This window comes from Geotrypetes seraphini, chromosome 14 (genome assembly GCF_902459505.1).
Source record: "Geotrypetes seraphini chromosome 14, aGeoSer1.1, whole genome shotgun sequence".
NCBI lineage: Eukaryota > Metazoa > Chordata > Amphibia > Gymnophiona > Dermophiidae > Geotrypetes > Geotrypetes seraphini.
Window position 1 is genome coordinate 41,147,590 of NC_047097.1, and position 18,832 is coordinate 41,166,421.

An 18,832-nucleotide genomic window follows, 5' to 3' on the forward strand; every position below is an offset into this window, starting at 1 on the left:
AACCAGGGCTGCCTTGGCCACCGAGGTGCAATGAGGATCATGGAGGCTCCGGTCGATCTGAGATGAACCAGCGTTCTCAAAATCAGAGGGAACGGCGGAAACGCATAAAGGACCTCCCCTCCCATTCGAGGAGGAAGGCATCCGCTTCGAGACGATCCGGAGTGTAGATCCGAGAGCAATAGAGGGGTAACTTGCGATTCTCCGGAGAGGCAAACAGATCCACTTGAGGAGTTCCCCAGCGGTCGAAAACCTCGCGAAGTACTCGGGAGTTCAGAGACCATTCGTGCGGCTGGAGAAGACGACTGAGTTTGTCTGCCAGCTGGTTCTGCTCTCCCTGAATGTAGACCGCCCGCAGGAATATATTCTGGGAAATTGCCCAGTCCCAAAGACGGAGAGCCTCTCGGCATAGAGGCCAAGAGCCCGTACCCCCCTGTTTGTTGACATAGTACATCGCTACCTGATTGTCCGTCCGCACGAGTACTACCTGGTCGTGCAGCAGGTGGACAAAAGCTCGCGCAGCCAGAAAAATGGCGCGAAGCTCCAGCACATTGATGTGGCACCGACGGTCCTCGACCGACCACAGACCCTGCGTCCTCAGACCGTCCAGGTGCGCTCCCCACGCGTACTCGGAAGAGTCCGTCGTCAAGACCTTGGTGTGAGGAGGAACGCGAAACAGCAAACCCCCTGACAAAGTGGAAGAGTCGGTCCACCAACGGAACGATCGACGTAAACAAGGAGTTACTGATATCCGGGAAGACACCGGATCGCGATCCTGGCGCCACTGCGACGCCAGAGTCCATTGCGCGATTCTCAGGTGCAAGCGAGCGAACGGCGTGACGTGAACCGTCGACGCCATGTGACCCAGCAAAACCATCATGTGCTGGGCCGACACCTGCGATTGCCCTCGACAATGACGACTCCACCGAAGCAGAGTCTCCCGCCGGGGCGGGGGGAGAAAAGCGCGAAGGCGAACCGTGTCCAGCACGGCTCCAATGAACTGGAGAGACTGCGCCGGACGCAATTGGGACTTGGGGAAGTTCACTTCGAACCCCAGGTCCTGTAAAAAGACTGATAGTCTGTCGGGTCGCTAAGATAACCCCCTCCCTGGACGGGGCTTTGATCAGCCAATCGTCCAGATAGGGAAAGACCTGTAGACCCCGCGAGCGCAGGGCCGCCGCCACCACCACCATACACTTGGTGAATACCCGAGGGGAAGATGCCAGCCCGAAGGGAAGAACCCGATACTGCAGGTGCAAATCCCCGACCTGAAAACGCAAGAACCTGCGGCAAGCGGGATGCACCGGAACATGGGTGTAAGCTTCCTTCAAGTCCAGGGAGCACATCCAATCCCCCTCCTCCAAAAGAGGATAGAGAACCGGGAGCGATAACATACGGAACTTCTCCCGGACCAGGAACTTGTTGAGCTTCCGGAGGTCCAAAATGGGGCGCAAGTCCCCGGTCTTTTTTGGGACCAAAAAGTAACGGGAGTAAAACCCCAGGCCCATCTGATCGCGAGGCACCACCTCGACCGCCCTGAGGCTCAACAAGGCCCTGGCTTCCTCCAGGAGAAGGGCCAGCTGGTTCCGATTGGGAGGGCAAGCCCCGGGGGGCAAGTCCGGAGGCGGACAGGAGAAGTTCAGCGAATAGCCGTCTGAGATTATCCCGAGCACCCAGGCGTCCGACGTGATCACCGACCAGGCCCCGGCAAAGGCCGTCAGCCGACCCCCGATGGGGAGGGGGTGGCTCGATATTGCGGTGAGGGCCCGCCCCCAACCGCCTATCCCGTCAAAAGGACGGCGCGGCCTTGGCGGCCCCCTGCGCGGCAGGTTTAGAGGGGCCGCCTCTACTCTGCTGGGGCTGTCTTCGAGGGGGCGGTCTGGAGAAGGCCGGTGTGGACTTCTGGGGGTATCTCCTCGGAGGCTGTCTGAAGGGATGCTGGGCAGGAGCCTTAGGCTTCGGCTTCACCAGAGAGGCCAGGGAGCGTTCCTGTTTGGAAAGTCGCTCCGTCGCCGCATCCAAAGTGTCATCAAACAATTCCACCCCAACGCAAGGCAAATTAGCCAGGCGTTCCTGCAAATTGGACTCCATTTCGAGGGTACGAAGCCACGCCAGCCGGCGCATGGCCACTGCACAGGCGGACACCCTCGAGGCGAGTTCAAATGCATCATAAACCGCGTGGAATAAATATAGGCGCAGCTGGGTCAGGTTGGAACTAAAGGTGGCGAACCGGTCCCTATGCGACTCAGGCATCACCTCACGAAAGGAGGGGAGGTCCTTCACCATCGTACGGAGGAAGGAAGAGTACGAGAAGGCATAGTTCAGGACCCTGGTAGCCATCAGAGAGTTCGCATAGAGACGGCGCCCAAATTTGTCAAGGGTCCGGCCCTCCCTACTAGGCGGGACCGTCGCCGAGACCCGGGAAGGCTGAGATTTCTTGACCGCCGATTCCACCAGGAGCGAAGTATGGGAAAGTTGGCCCTTCTCAAACCCCTTGATGGGAAGGGTGCGATACTTAGACTCCATTTTGGCGGGGACCACAGCGACCGTCAATGGAGCCTCAAGATTCCTCAGAAAGGTCTGACAGAGGACCTTGTTAATTGGAAGGCGCGGCGACTCCCTGGGGGGGGCAGGAAGATCCTGCTCCTCCAAAAACTCCTTGGTGTAAGTGGACCCTTCAGACAAGTCAACACCCAAAGCCGCAGCCATATCCTGCACAAACCTCGTAAAGGATGAGGGTTTAGCAGGAGGAGAGGGAGACCGAGACTTCCCGGCAGAGCCGAAGGGAGAGGCCTGGTTGGAGTATCTGGGCTCCCTACCCGACCCCGACCCCAACGAGGCACAGTCCTGCGACCTCGACGGAGTCGGAGACCGGGTGCGCCTGGAGGAACCCCTCGGGGATCCCCCCGGGGTCCGAGGCACCGAGGCCCGACCCTTCGGCCCGGGCGAGGAAGCCCGAGAGCTCTCCCTGGCCGGAGACCGGAACAAAATGGGGTTATCGACACGCAAGTCCCGTACCTGCAAGGCACCGCCCCCGGCCGGTGACGAGCGACCACGCCGCCGAGGCGAGGTCCGAGACCGCTTAGCCTTCCTCGGCCTGCGCCTCGCTCGAGACCTGCCCGAGGGAGATGAACCCCTCGAGGACCCCGAGGACGAAGACGAAAGTCTTCGTACTCGGCGCCCCTTGTCCTTCGGGCGCACACTACGCTCCGGCGGATCTCGCGAAGCCGGGTCCGAGGGAACTACCGAGGTCGAGGCCGTGGGCGCCTCGGGAGCCGAGGCCCCGGTACCGAGACCGAGGTCGCCAACTGCGGGGGCCACCGGGGCCGAAGCCTCCGAGGCCGAAGCTGCCGAGGCCGAAGCCTGGTGCAGCTGGTCAATGGCCCCGGTGAGCTCCGAGGCGATTAACGCCCGGAGCAATTCCTGGAACACGGGGATTGACATCCCCTGCGGCAAGACCTGCCGCTGCTCCTCAGAGGGCGACCTCGGTCTCGAGTATTCCCTCGGGGCAGCGGACGCTGGCAACTTGGGCTTCACTGAGGCGGACCCACCCGCCGACGAGCCCGAGGATGCTTCTTGGATGGAGCTGAGGAGGGAAGGCGGAGACTTACCCGAGGCCTTGGAAGAGGGCCAGCTGCTTCGAAGGCACCGAGGCCCGAGGCGAAGCCGACGGTCCCGAAGCTGAGGTCGAGGCCGATGTCGAGGCCGAGGTCAAGGCCGGGGCCGAGGCCGAACTCGAGGCCTTCCCCGGCGGGGACTCTACAGAGAAAAGTTCCGCCATGCGGGCCTTGCGGCGTTTAAGTGCCCGCTTCTGAAAAGTGGCACACTTATCGCAGGATGCCGTCGGGTGTTGGGGCCCCAAACACCGCAAACAGCACCCGTGCGGGTCAGTAATCGAAAGGAGTCTTTCACAGCGCCCGCACTTTTTAAAGCCCGTTACGGGCCGGGACATGGGCCCACAAGAGAGCCGGGAACAAGCGAGGTTCCTCGGCCACGGCTACCGGGAGCCCCCGGTAGTAACGGATACGAAAGATTTTTTTTTTTTTTTTTTTTGAAAAAGAAAGAAATAAAGCAAGAAAAAGACGAAAAAACGCAGCGACCGTGCGAAAAACCCTACACAGCCGCGGCGGCAGAAGGCACAATTAGCACAAATTCTCCACAGGGCTTCTGGCTCCGCGGATGAAAAAGAACTGAGGACCACGAGGTGGGGATGCGCCCTCTAGTGGCAAGAAGGCTAGCACATGCGTGGTGCAGTGTGCAAACTTGAAACTTCTAGCAAGTTTGCTTGAAAAGCTGTCCGCGCTGGGGCTCCGTAGATGACGTCACCCACATGTGAGAATATCATGCCTGCTTGTCCTGGGATAATATGTAGTATGGGAAGGATATATCAACTGTAGTCCCTGAAAGTATTTCAGTGCCCAATACCATCCAGCACAGTTTTATGCAGAAAACGTTTGCATACCAGGCCCTGCAGCAGTAGCATCTCTAGAGTAGATGGTGAGCCTCTTCAAATATTGGTCATCATCTTCTGAACTTACTGAATGATATCCTGAGTGAAATGGTGTGGTGGCCATGTTAGTCCACTTTTCAAGGTAATATATAGAAATAAAACAAAAACAAAGGAAATAAGGCGATACCTTTCTTATTGGACTAACTTGATATATTTTATGAATATATACTTATTTCTGATCTAAGGAAGAAGGGGTTACCTTCAAAAGCTAATCATAAAATGGAATTTTGAAAGCAATACTGCACATTCTGCTGATGCAAGATGTCTATCAGTGATATTGTCTTCCATATTAGCAGGTCCTTCTCTGCAGTGAAATGCAGGCACCCAATGCATTCTTCCACTTATTCATATATATTTGATTTATTAATCTGAATTTGGCTCACACCTTTTTCAATAGTAGCTCAAGGCAAATTATATTCTGATACAATATAGATTTTTTTGTTCCTGGAGGGCTCACCATCAAAGTTGTACCTAGGCATAGTGGGATAAATGCTCAAGATCAGAAGAAATTATAGCAGGGATATGAACCAGCGGGATTTCCATTCCTGGATCCTGTTCTTATGTCTGGCCACTTGCCTGCTCTTCACTCTACCATTCTGTATTCTGTCCTCCCCCTACCGACTTAAGCCTTCTCCCTTCTTCACCTTCTGCGAATCTGCTTGGCCTCTTTATTTACCCTCCTGCCATACCCATTCACACCTTCATGCCTCATTCTGTTCTCATATCAATCATGAGCTTTCTTGAGCTACCAACTCTTTTTTTAGGAACCTGAACAACAGTACAAGACCAACAAGGACGGACTAAAACACCCTTGAACTCAAAGAGTTCATTCTAAACAAAAGCAGAAGACACTGGGGAATTCTATAAAATTGACATTTCAATTTAGATGCCCCAAAGCCATGCACTTAGCAACAATTCTATAATGGCATTTTGTGCACAGATTCCGTTATAGAATACTATCATAATTTTGGCACTGGCTTAACCTCTTATGCCATATGGCAAAAGTTGGCATGCCTAGGTGTGCCAAGTAGCAGAAGAAAAGAAAGAGAAGAACAAATGTTCCACAAACCAGCAGACAATGACAAAACAGTGGAGAGGACGAAGAGTCAATACGCTCTATAGATGCTCACAATAAAAGGAACTTTATTGGTACAAAATAGCGACTTAGTGTTGAAAAACGACTCGATACAAATTGTGTTTCAGCCCTATGGGTCTGTCTGCCTCAGGGGTCTAAATTAAAGAATACTAAAAAAAAAAAAAAAAAAAAAAAAAAAATTATATATATATATATATATATATATATATATATATATATATATAAAATAAAGAAAAAAATAAAGGGTTTCTTTTACTAAGCTGCGCAGCAAACACGCCAATGTTCATTAATTTCCTATGGATGTCGGAGTGATTACTGCAGAAGCAGCCGTTAGAATGGCTTTGTAAAAGGTGTTGGATCAATGAAGTACTGTAGCTAAAAATGTGTCTTCTATATAGTATACGAATCATTACATTAAACATATCAATCTAAACAAGATATATTGGGGATTACACAATTATTTTGTATCACAGATGTATAAAAGACAAATAGTGGAAAATGGAACTAAAGAGATGTAAGAAAATATAAGGGAAGTGAATGTACACCAATTAAGTCATACCAACATTTGATGAAGTCATTCCAATATCTCAAAGATCAAGCAGTTAAGTAACCAATCTACAAATGAGGAAACATGCAATGCAACACATCGCTGGTAAATTAACAAAAAAAATGAATGACACATAATAAATTGATAAATATACAAAAATGAATGCAAAAATTCATCATATATAAAGAATAAATATCAGTCTCCACACTAATCCCCCTTTTATTAAGCACTGTTAGAGGGTTTTGTTTTTTTATCACCAGCCGCTACAGTAAAGGCTCTGATGCTTTTACCCTAACGAGGCTTGATAAATTAATAAAACCTATGTAACCTAGGATAGAGATCATCATCCATGTAGAGTGAATGCTAAGGAATCATTTAAAGAGGAGGGTAATGTCCAAAGAATAGAGATACCATAATTCAAATAGAAGACAAAAAAATGCATGCTAAAAGTACGTGAAGAACCCATATAACCTAAAACTACACAGTGCAAGTTCTATTAAAAACTAAAAAATCAAATGACAACTGATAAGTGAAAACAAAAGTGCATAAATGATGAACACTGCCACGTTTTATGAAGCAAAGAAATTTTTATATATAATTGATATATAAAATACCACCGGCATCTGAATCCTAAACTGTGACCAATAGTGCTGTAAGGGAAAACTAAGAAGCTGAAATAACTGTCATAATGTGCTAAAAATTAAGAGCAAGTGTCCAGTGAAAACAAATATATTTTATACTAGTTGATGCCCCGGCGTTGCACGGGTATTTAATTATAGCAATAACACTGTAAATGGATTCAAATAAAGATACTTTATAGTGGTGAATGAAAGTATTTTTTTACAGCTTAATAAAAAGTACAATATTCAAATTATAATGTGAAATATTTGACAAAATGAATACAACACAACTAACGCAAAACGTGATTATAAACAACAATTTTAGTTTCACCTCCTGGAGCAAGAACATATAAATTCTTGGGTGAACCCACCCTTGAGCAAGCAACATAGAGTTGTGGGCCGCGAGACCCCCAGAACATATCACCCCAGGTAGTGAGGGATCTGCATACCAAGTTTCGTTCAAATCGGTCAAGCCATTTTTGAATTACTGTGAGAATGGCAGCTTTTTACATATTTTCCATTGACATGAATGGGTGAAATCTGATTTTCTGTTTGTAGCTCCGCCCACGTGTGCAGGTGGGCCGCGAGACCCCCAGAACATATCACCCCAGGTAGTGAGGGATCTGCATACCAAGTTTCGTTCAAATCGGTCAAGCCGTTTTTGAATTACAGGGAGAAAGGCAGCTATTTACATTTTTTCCATTGACATGAATGGGTGAAATCTGATTTTCTGTTTGTAGCTCCGCCCACGTGTGCAGGTGGGCCGCGAGACCCCCAGAACATATCACCCCAGGTAGTGAGGGATCTGCATACCAAGTTACGTTCAAATCGGTAAAGCCGTTTTTGAATTACTGTGAGAATGGCAGCTTTTTACATTTTTTCCATTGACATGAATGGGTGAAATCTGATTTTCTGTTTGTAGCTCCGCCCACGTGTGCAGGTGGGACGCGAGACCCCCAGAACATATCACCCCAGGTAGTGAGGGATCTGCATACCAAGTTTCGTTCAAACCGGTCAAGCCGTTTTTGAATTACAGTGAGAATGGCAGCTTTTTACATTTTTTCCATTGACATGAATGGGTGAAATCTGATTTACTGTTTGTAGCTCCGCCCACGTGTGCAGGTGGGCCGCGAGACCCCCAGAACATATCACCCCAGGTAGTGAGGGATCTGCATACCAAGTTTCGTTCAAATCGGTCAAGCCGTTTTTGAATAACTGAGAATGGCAGCTTTTTACATTTTTTACATTGACATGAATGGGTGAAATCTGAATTTATGTTTGTAGCTCCGCCTACGTGTGCAGGTGGGCCGCGAGACCCCCAGAACATATCACCCCACGTAGTGAGGGATCTGCATACCAAGGTTCGTTCAAATCGGTCAAGCCGTTTTTGAATTACTGTGAGAATGGCAGCTTTTTACATTTTTTCCATTGACATGAATGGGTGAAATCTGATTTTCTGTTTGTAGCTCCGCCCACGTGTGCAGGTGGGCCGCGAGACCCCCAGAACATATCACCCCAGGTAGTGAGGGATCTGCATACCAAGTTTCGTTCAAATCGGTCAAGCCGTTTTTGAATTACTGTGAGAATGGCAGCTTTTTACATTATTTCCATTGACATGAATGGGTGAAATCTGATTTTCTGTTTGTAGCTCCGCCCACGTGTGCAGGTGGGCCACGAGACCCCCAGAACATATCACCCCAGGTAGTGAGGGATCTGCATACCAAGTGTCGTTCAAATCGGTCAAGCCGTTTTTGAATTACAGGGAGAAAGGCAGCTATTTACATTTTTTGCATTGACATGAATGGGTGAAATCTGATTTTCTGTTTGTAGCTCCGCCCACGTGTGCAGGTGGGCCACGAGACCCCCAGAACATATCACCCCAGGTAGTGAGGGATCTGCATACCAAGTTACGTTCAAATCGGTAAAGCCGTTTTTGAATTACTGTGAGAATGGCAGCTTTTTACATTTTTTCCATTGACATGAATGGGTGAAATCTGATTTTCTGTTTGTAGCTCCGCCCACGTGTGCAGGTGGGACGCGAAGACCCCCAGAACATATCACCCCAGGTAGTGAGGGATCTGCATACCAAGTTTCGTTCAAACCGGTCAAGCCGTTTTTGAATTACAGTGAGAATGGCAGCTTTTTACATTTTTTCCATTGACATGAATGGGTGAAATCTGATTTACTATTTGTAGCTCCGCCCACGTGTGCAGGTGGGCCGCGAGACCCCCAGAACATATCACCCCAGGTAGTGAGGGATCTGCATACCAAGTTTCGTTCAAATCGGTCAAGCCATTTTTGAATAACTGAGAATGGCAGCTTTTTACATTTTTTACATTGACATGAATGGGTGAAATCTGAATTTATGTTTGTAGCTCCGCCCACGTGTGCAGGTGGGCCGCGAGACCCCCAGAACATATCACCCCAGGTAGTGAGGGATCTGCATACCAAGGTTCGTTCAAATCGGTCAAGCCGTTTTTGAATTACTGTGAGAATGGCAGCTTTTTACATTTTTTCCACTGACATGAATGGGTGAAATCTGATTTACTGTTTGTAGCTCCGCCCACGTGTGCAGGTGTACATACACACATACATACCTCCAATTTTATATATATAGATTATTATATTTTACCACTTATGTTTTTATGCATTATTATATATTTCTTTATTATGTATTCATTGATTTTTATTATTCTTTGTGAATTAAGGCTCCTGAGGCAGGCCCAGGTTTGAAACACAAGTCATGTTGAATAATTTTTTAACATTGAGAGTTGCTATTTTACACCAATAAAGTTCCTCTTGTTCTGGACATCTGTAGAGCTTATTGATTTCATCCTCTCCGCTGTTTTGTCTCAGTCTAGGTATGCCAAGTGACATTCATAGTAAACTAGTTCATAGTTCACTATAAACTAGGAGACATGCCTATGGCCCACCCATATGGATGTCCCCTTGCAGATAAGCACTATAGCACTTTAATGCATCAAAGGTATGGAGCCATACAGTAACACTATTTTATAATGCAGTGCCTAAGGAGGCACCTATCTCTAAGCACCACATTATAGAATTACCCTTTTAATAAATTTTATTCTTAAGATTTTTTTTTTTTTGGTTTCTGCTTATTCATATGCTTTTGCTATACTTTATAATTTCTCTATTTTTCAAGAACAACAATGGTTTTCATCTGGAATGCTATAACAGTTACAGAGAATCCAATTAGAACAGCAGCAATAAAGTGATAGAAGCACAAAGAATACAATAAAACATTATTACAATAGAAAATAAAAATCTAAATATGTTATTCTGTCTGATAGATTTAAAATAATATCAGAATGGGCATGTTTTGACAAATGCCTGCATCAGGGGTATGTGAATATAAAATCCATTATAATTTTTGTAAAATAAAAAAAGATTAAAAACCAACAAAATTTTCCTGAACCTGTAAAGGGATGAAGAAAGGCAAACCTACCGTATTTTTCGCTCCATAAGACGCACTTTTTCCACCCCAAAAAGGGGGTGAAAATAAGGGTGCGTCTTAAAGAGCGAATATAATCATCCCCCCCCCCCCCCAAATAAAATCTGTACCTCCTTTTATCATCCCGGTGGTCCAGCGTGCTTTCCGCACTCCTGCCTGGGTTCCGCTGCTCTCTTCCGGCAGCATCAGCGGTACAGGAGGCAAGCGTGCGCTTTTTGCATGTCTGCTTGGTCCCTCCCTGCACTCTGAATGGCTGCCTGTCAGTTCTGGTCCGCGAGAACTGACAGGCAGCCATTCATAGTGCAGGGAGGGACCAAGCAGGCACGCAAAAAGCGTGAGCCTGCCTCCTGCACTACTGTACCGCTGATGCTGCTGGAGGAGAGCAGCGGATCCAGGCAGGAGTGCAGAAAGCGCGTTGGACAGCTGGGATGATAAAAAAAGGTACCGGGGGGGGCTGCCTGCCTGCCTTTGGGTGGGCTGGCCGGGTTGACTGGGGGCTGGCAGGCTGGCTTGGGGTGGGTTGGCTGGTTGCCTTTGGGCTGGCTGGCTGGCTTGGGGTTGGCTGGCTGGATGAGTTGACTAGGTGCTGGCTGGCTGGCTGGCCTGGGGTGGATTGGCTGGTTGCCTTTGGGCTGACTGGCTAGCCAGGTTGACTGGGGGCTGGCTGGCTGGCTTGGAGTTGGCTAGGGGCTGGCTGCCTTGGGGGCAGGTTGGCTGGTTGCCTTGGAGCTGGCTTGGCACTGACTGGGGGTTTGGGAGCTAGCAGGCTGGCTGTCCCTAGATGTGCCCACCCCTAGTTGTGCCCTGTACACCCTGTCCCAGCCTACTACTAAGACCACCAGAGGGGGGACAGGGTACAGGGCACACCATTTGGTTCAGAATCTTTTTTCTTGGTTTTTCTTCCTCTAGAGGTAGGTGCATCTTATGGTCAGGTGCATTTTATGGAGCAATAAATACGGTACATATCTAAGAATACAAAAGATAAAACAAAAAGAGTAATAAACAAAAAAACGGGAAGGAAAATATACCCAGAAAGCTTACCAAGGCAAAGGTGGAGACTCCACCATCACAAAAAGGCACCTGGACTCAAGGGTGTAATATACTTAACACCTAAAAAATAAAAAAACAGTTGAAGCTGAACCTAACCATTATGAGATTAACAAAACCTTGCATAAATGAAACTTAAACAAAAACATCAATTTAAAATATGAAACTGTACCTACCCTGTAGGGGCAGAGTGCAAAGAGCCCTTAAACCCTCCACTTTTCCTTAACAACCAGAAACAAGATGAAGGTGACTAGCACAATAGAGTGAGCAGCTGTAAGATCAACCATCCGTACTGGTTGGTAAGATATGATAAGGGGCCCTTTAACTAAGCTATATTAAATAGCTAGTGCTGTTTTTACTGCATGTCAACACCCTTATTCTTATATGGTGCTCAAAATTGCATATGCACCCATTTGCTCACAAAATATAAATGACAAATGAGCCAATCAGCAGATAACTGGGCACTAATCAGTATTAATTTAAATTTGCAAGCACATCTTTAGGTGCTGGATCCACAAGTAAGTTTTACACATAGATCAGAAGGGGCACAGCCATGGATGTATCCTGGAATCTGCATGTAGTGCTATGGAATTAGGGAGTTTTCGACCTAATTTAGATGTGAGAATTTACACCAGGTTTCAGTTGGTACATCCTCATGCCTATAGTTGGGCACAGATCCCAGTGCCAAAACGCTTTTATAAAAGTGGCGTCCAACTCTGAGCACTGTTTATAGAATAGCACTTACTGCTAACTTTTCTTTTAAATCAGCACCCAAATTTGGATGCCATTTATAGAATTTAGTCCTAAATGTTAAGTGCTGACCCATGCTAACATCTAACACCTTACAACAGCCACCACAGTAAAAAAAAACAACAAAAAAAACCTCTGTGCCAACTGCTTAACGCAGAAATAGGCAGTGGACAAGTGTGATCAAGTGTGGTGAAGTGACAGCTAACACACTGAGCACTAACTAGACTGCCAAGAGAAAGACTACACTTAATGCAACCTTAAAAGCTGGCAGTAAGTGCAGCCACACTATCAACAATCTGGTAGCATAACCAGCCTAGAGAAACTACCATGGTAGTGCCCGGATCCAGACATCATAAACCCCTTCTGCCCCCTCAGACATCAAAGACCCAGCACCCCTGTCTGCAATCTTGAACCTTCCCCAAGAAGCAGCCCTGACCCCATTTCATCAAGACCTATGGGGGGGCCACCAGTGATGGTCCACTTTCACCCAGATCTATGTTGGGATCCAAAATGATGACAGGGCTGCCCTACTAATAATCTCCTTATATGAAATGAGAAAATCTGCTTATATGAAATGTCCCCCTAAGGGTAGTACATGAACCACTACTAGAGGGCATTGGTACCATTTTGGATACCAACTCGTCTCTGGTTAGGCCCACTAAGGCCAACTGGACTACCAATAGTGAACCCCAGGTATATTCTGGGAGGGGAGTTAGAGAGAGGGCAGGGTTCTAAGAGGGGCAAAGTTTGTTGACAGGAAGTGGAATCAGACAGGGCAAGTTACATTGGAATGGGGTGTAGTGACAGCAGTGACTTCTCTTTTTAGAGTGAGCCAAAACTGTATATAACACTGTGCCCATACGGTAGATACAGGGCAGATACTGAATACTAGGTTTGGGTTTGTGCCTAAACACAATTAACGCAAAGAAACCCCCACCTTACTGAAACTTTAGTAAAAGGGCCTTTAAGAATAAATATAAAATGTTATCCATATAAAAAGAATATGCTGGCAAAAAAGCAGATTAAAAAAAAAAAAAACACACACACCCAAAAAAGGGAGGCAATTCTATAATTGAGTACAAGTTAGGCACTATTGAATACTAGCTTAAATTGGCATCTAGGTATCTACATTTAGGTATGCCCACTTATGTCATGTCAACAGAAAGCGTAAACAAGCATGACTAAATGCAACACATACCCTTAGATTCCAGATATGCATGTAAACTAATTAGTCAATTAAGTATTAACATTATTGGATTTAATAAGCACTTAATTAGCAGTAATTAGGAAGTAATCAATTAGTAGTAATTACTTAATTAGCAGTAATTAGGAAACACTTAATTAGCAGTAATTACATGTGGTCTGCCCCATGCATTATAACATGTGTTCATAAATTTTATTGCACATAATTCCAAAGGGAGTGTGGACATGAGGTGGGATAGGGCAGTGTTGTTCACAGATATTAGGTGCAATGTTATAGAATGCCTGCATTTGTGTGCCAGCATTTATACCACTCAAAAGTCTAAATGTGCACACAAAAGACAATCCTGAAATCCCAGTAAACATCAAGTTACCACCTGAATTGGAGAAATTCAACACACAAGTTCCTCAGAATGCCACACCAGATATACGTGTGGTAGCCGTCCCTCATAGGAACATAGTAATGTGTGAATATGTTATTTTATAACGTTTCATCACGCTTATAAAGTGCAAGTGGTTCAATAAGTTATATAATGGTCATTTTTTAAGAGTTACTGCAAAGGCAATACTTAGCTTTGTGAAACTGGGTCTGCCTCAATCCCAACCATATACTTATCACTATCTCTCCTACTGTCAATCCCTCTCTGTGCCATATCCTCAACCTATCACTCTCCACCGCGACTGTGCCTGATCCCTTCAAACATACTGTCATCATGCTGCTCCTCAAAAACCCCTAGCTGGACCTTACCTGCCATTCCAACTATCACCCCATCTCCTTCCTTCCTTTCTTATCCAAACTACTTGAATGTACTATTCACCACCATTGTCTTGATTTTCTCTCATCTCGAGCTATCCTTGACCCCTTCAATTGGGTTTACACTCTCTTCATTCCACAGAACTGCCCTTTACTAAAAAGTCTCCAATTGCCTGCTCCTGGTCAAATCCAAAGGCTTGTTTGTACTCCATCCTCATCCTCTTATCTATCTGCAGCTTTTTGACAGGGAGATCACCATCTATTCCTTGCTGGGGTTTCAGGGCTCTGTTATCTCATTGTTTTCTTCCTAATCTAATCTAATCTTTGGTTTATATATTGGGTCATCTCCCAGTGGAGCTGGACTTGGTTCACATATAATTAAGACTAGAGTACATAGCAGAAAACATAAGAGAAGGAAGAACTAATTAAAAACTAAAGTACATAAGAAAATTATAAGAAAAATAACTATAATATTATCATTTCATTGAGGCTGTAGTTAAACCATTTAAAAATTACAAGAACAACAAAATTTTCAATTATTTACAAAATAATTGCAGTTGGCCTAAAAGCCTAATGGAGTCAGGTAGTTCATTCCAGATCTCTACAAACTTGAAAACAAAAGATTGACTGAGCTTCCCAGCAGATTTAATTCTCTTAAAGGAAGGGAAAGCTAACTTATACCTTTACCATCACACTTTTTGGAGTATGCTCTGGTGGATCCTCCTCAGATGCCATCCTGCTATTGGTTAGTATACCTCAGGGCTTTGTCTAGCAACCACTTCCCCCCCCCACCCCATCTATACTTTTTCCCTTGGTGATCTTATCTCCTCCCATGGCTTTCAATATCACCTCTATACCGACAACTCACAGAATTACCTCTACACCTGAAATCGCCACAGATATTCAAGCCTAAGTCTCAGCCTGCCTACCTGACATTGTTACCTGGATGTCATGCCACCCAGTGGTGTAGCAAGGGCAGGAGGCACCTGGGGCAGTTGTGCCCCCCAAGTTCTCCTCTACACCTCATGCCACACTCACACTCTACCCCGTACCTCTTTAAATCTTCACCAGCATGAGCAGATTCTCTGGCCTGCTGCTTACACCAATACTGCCTTTCCCTCCGATGTCACTTTCTGGCCCTGTGACCCGGAAGTGATTTCAGAAGGAGCCAGGCTGGTGCAAGCAGTAAACCAGAGTAGTTGCTCGCACTGGGAAGATTTAAAGAGGTACGTGGGGCGAGGAAGGCTGTAAGTGTGGCGTGGGGAGGCAGAGAGGTGCCGGCACACCCACCAAGATGGCACCTTGTAGTCATCTAGAACTGCAATTGCTGAAAGCATAAGTTTCACATTCTGATGGATTGTGCAAACACAGACTGAATGAGCCCCTGATGAACTGACTGTGACACACCACTTTGGCCGAAGCTCACAGAACTTGGAGAACCCAATTTCAGGTCCATGCTGACTGCGATAGGTAGTATACCGTTCCTTCAGAATGCATAATAGCAATCTTTTCTGCTTTTGCACTTTTTCACCACTGATCCTAACAGAGACAATCTTTTTTGCCTGGGCATATTCTACAGATTTCATCGTCTTCATAAAAATCCAGGACTTTCTGTGTAATCTGCTGGAACAGCAAGAATGCCACCCTGCTGTTTCAGCTTCCTGGCCTTTTTAACCATTCTTGTTGAAACGCCAAATTCCAAAGCAGTTTTCTGAATAGTCCAGCTATGTGGAGCAAGAGTGAGAATTTGTATTCCAACTTCTGCTTCAGTTTCAGTCAATAGAAGGTCATAGTCAGAACACCTTTTACATTGGCCACTTTCTGGTTTTGCTTTGATATCAGCTGGAGTTAAGTCACCAATAACTGCAATTTGGTGTGCAATTGCATTATGGGCTTCAGATAGTTTACATTTAGCATAACTTAAGGAATTTTGCTTGCTAATCTGTTGAATCTTTAAAGGAGAGATTCCTAGTGGTGAAAAGCTGGCATTGAGGTTTTCAGAAGCATTGGTAGGGTTATCACTGTCAGAATCAGACTTAGGGCTACTTGGATCTTGCAGTTTGACACGCAAGTCTTGCCTGCATCTTGGGCAAAGGTTTTGGCCTGGTTTAAACTTGTGCTTTGCGATAGCTTTTAAATGATCAGCTGCAGGAAGACCAATTGGGCGCAGACCTTCGATATTGCTATGATTCTGTTTTCTGAATGGATTACAGCAGTTTTTCTGTAGAAATTCAAACTTCGTCAGAATCCAGGCTTCATGATGAGTACAGATAGTAGATTCCATGGACAAAGTAGAAAGTCCAGAGTGTCTTTTAATTAATTCTTGGTCAGGCAAAGAGAAATCAGAAATAAGCTTCAAGAAGATCGGGGGTGTCAAAGTCCCTCCTCAAGGGCCGCAATCCAGTCGGGTTTTCAGGATTTCCCTAATGAATATGCATGAGATCTATTTGCATGCACTGTTTTCATTGTATGCTAATAGATCTCATGCATATTCATTGGGGAAATCCTGAAAACCCGACTGGATTGCGGCCCTCGAGGAGGAACTCAGAACTATCTACCTCAGGGGTGTCAAGAGTGCCAGAAACCATCAGAGATTCCAATACTGCAGGGCTCTAGCTTATTATTAGTCTCCATAAGATAAGAGTCACCTAAATATACAGATTAAAAGGTGAAAAATATAGTGTGAGAACACAATGAAAATAGAGCAAAGCAAGTTGTACATGCCAGCAAGTGCAGAGTAAGTTTCCAAAATCCACACAGGCATAGCCTAGTTAACTGGGGACAGAAGCAGATGCTGCACAGAAAGAATAGATGGAAAGCAACACACCAGTGACAAGCTTTGTCAAATAATGAAGTCATATATGGTGTTATAAGGTCATGATGAACCTTAAAGCCAGACTTGTTCATACAGCCACTGTGCTGTGATAGTTGCAAGTCAGAACATGTTCAGAAAAGCTGCATGTATCAGACATACTATTACAGCTATGCGTACATCCTTGTGAATCACATGATTATGTGTTTGGGCTTGCACGCAGTAAGTAGTTTGTTTTGACTGTCATCTTGCAAAAGTGCACAGTAAGTTTGTCAAACGCTGAGCATTGTACGAGACGAGTACTTGTGGCTGGCAAAGCTTGGTTATGAGTTTTCAGATCAATATAGTTCCACTGAACATTCACAATGAAATGCCAATGACCCTTCAACATAACATGTTTACACAAGAAAGTAATGCTTATATTTAAATCATAAATTCTCATCAAAGAAAGATTGGGTACAAGAGAGAAAAGCGACTAAAATGGTTAAGGGGCTGGAGGAGTTGCCATATAGTGAGAGATTAGAGAAACTGGGCCTCTTCTCCCTTGAAAAGAGGAGACTGAGAGGGAACATGATTGAAACATTCAAGATACTGAAGGGAATAGACTTAGTAGATAGACAGGTTATTCACCCTCTCCAAGGCAGGGAGAACGAGAGGGCACTCTCTAAAGTTAAAAGGGGATAGATCCCATGCAAACATAAGGAAGTTCTTCTTCGCCCAGAGAGTGGTGGAAAACTGGAACGCTCTTCCAGAGGCTATTATAGGGGAAGGCACCCTCCATGGATTCAAGAGACTACGGGAACTCACAGCAGCTATTTCCTCATGGCGATCTGCAAGGGGCAGGAGCGTAGGAAGATCGCTCCTGCCCCGAAAGCCCTCTAGACTACCAGGAAAGGCCGGGAAGGTGGCAGGGAGGAAAAAATATGGGTTATTTTAAAATTAAGACAGCTTTTTTTATTTTCCCCCTCCCCAGAAAAAAAATCGAGATTATATGAAACCGCAAATGGAGAAATTGCAAATGGGAAGGAGGAAGTGTAAGCAAAAAGATTTTATTAATTTGGAAATATTAATTGGGAAGAATACATACTTTGTAAATGAGTTTCTACCAGAGCCTCTAATGTTTATAAATTTTTATCAACACAACTAATATACTACTTTATCCTAAAGCAAAAAAAAAAAAAAAAAAAAGAAATAGAATTTTTTTCCTAACTTTGTTGCCTGGTTTCTGCTTTCACCATGTTCTCATTCAATTCCTTGCATCCACTGTCTCTCTTCTCTCTGCGTCTTCCATTTGCTCTGTTACTGTGCCTCTCCCTTTCTCCCTCCTTCCAAATTGGTCTGGCACCTATCTTCTTCCCTCCGCTCCCCCCATAGTCTGGCATCTGTCTTCTTCCCTGCCAGCATCTTCCCCATGTCCTTTCAGCGCCCTTCTCCCCATGTCCTTTCAGCGTCCTTCTTCCCCCCATTTTCCCCATGTCCTTTCAGCGTCCTTCTCCACCCCTTTGTCTTCCCCAGTGCTTTCAGCAGCCTTCTCCCCCCTCAGTTTTACCTTAAGCGTCTTTTCCTCTCCACCTTTCCTCCCTTTCTCCCTCCCTGCCCCTTACCTTTGTGGTGCTTCCCCACCTGACTGACAACAGAACAGGCCTGGTCCGACAAACCTCCATGCCCTGTAGCCGCAAATCTAAATTACCTTCTTACAGCAGCTGGAGTATTGAAGCTGCTGTAAGAAAGTAATTTAGATTCGCGGCTACAGGGCAGGGAGGTTTGTCGGACCGAGCCTGTTGTCGGTCGGTCGGGGGAAGCGCCACAAAGGTAAGGGGGACCTGGCCGGCTGTGCTGCACCCGGAGCGGACCACCCTCCTCGCCCCCCCTTGGTACGCCACTGCCTTTTCCCTACCTGCCCTGCCGCAGTACACAGCCGATCGGAAGTCATACTTAGTAAAGTGTTATGGTAGCATTTCAAGGGCACCAGCAACTGGACATCCAACTAGTAGTGTTCCATAAGGAGTTTGTTGACATCCTGAGAT

General features: G+C 46.0%; 1 protein-coding gene across 1 annotated transcript in view; it reads right to left on the reverse strand.

The window, feature by feature from the left end:
* The window catches only part of TJP1 (tight junction protein 1), a 355,098-nt gene that overhangs the window by 271,613 nt on the left and 64,653 nt on the right, over positions 1 to 18,832 (reverse strand). Inside the window, 2 exon segments of the mRNA XM_033920501.1 lie at positions 4,460 to 4,580; positions 11,284 to 11,352. The gene's annotated coding sequence lies outside the window, so the exon portion shown is untranslated.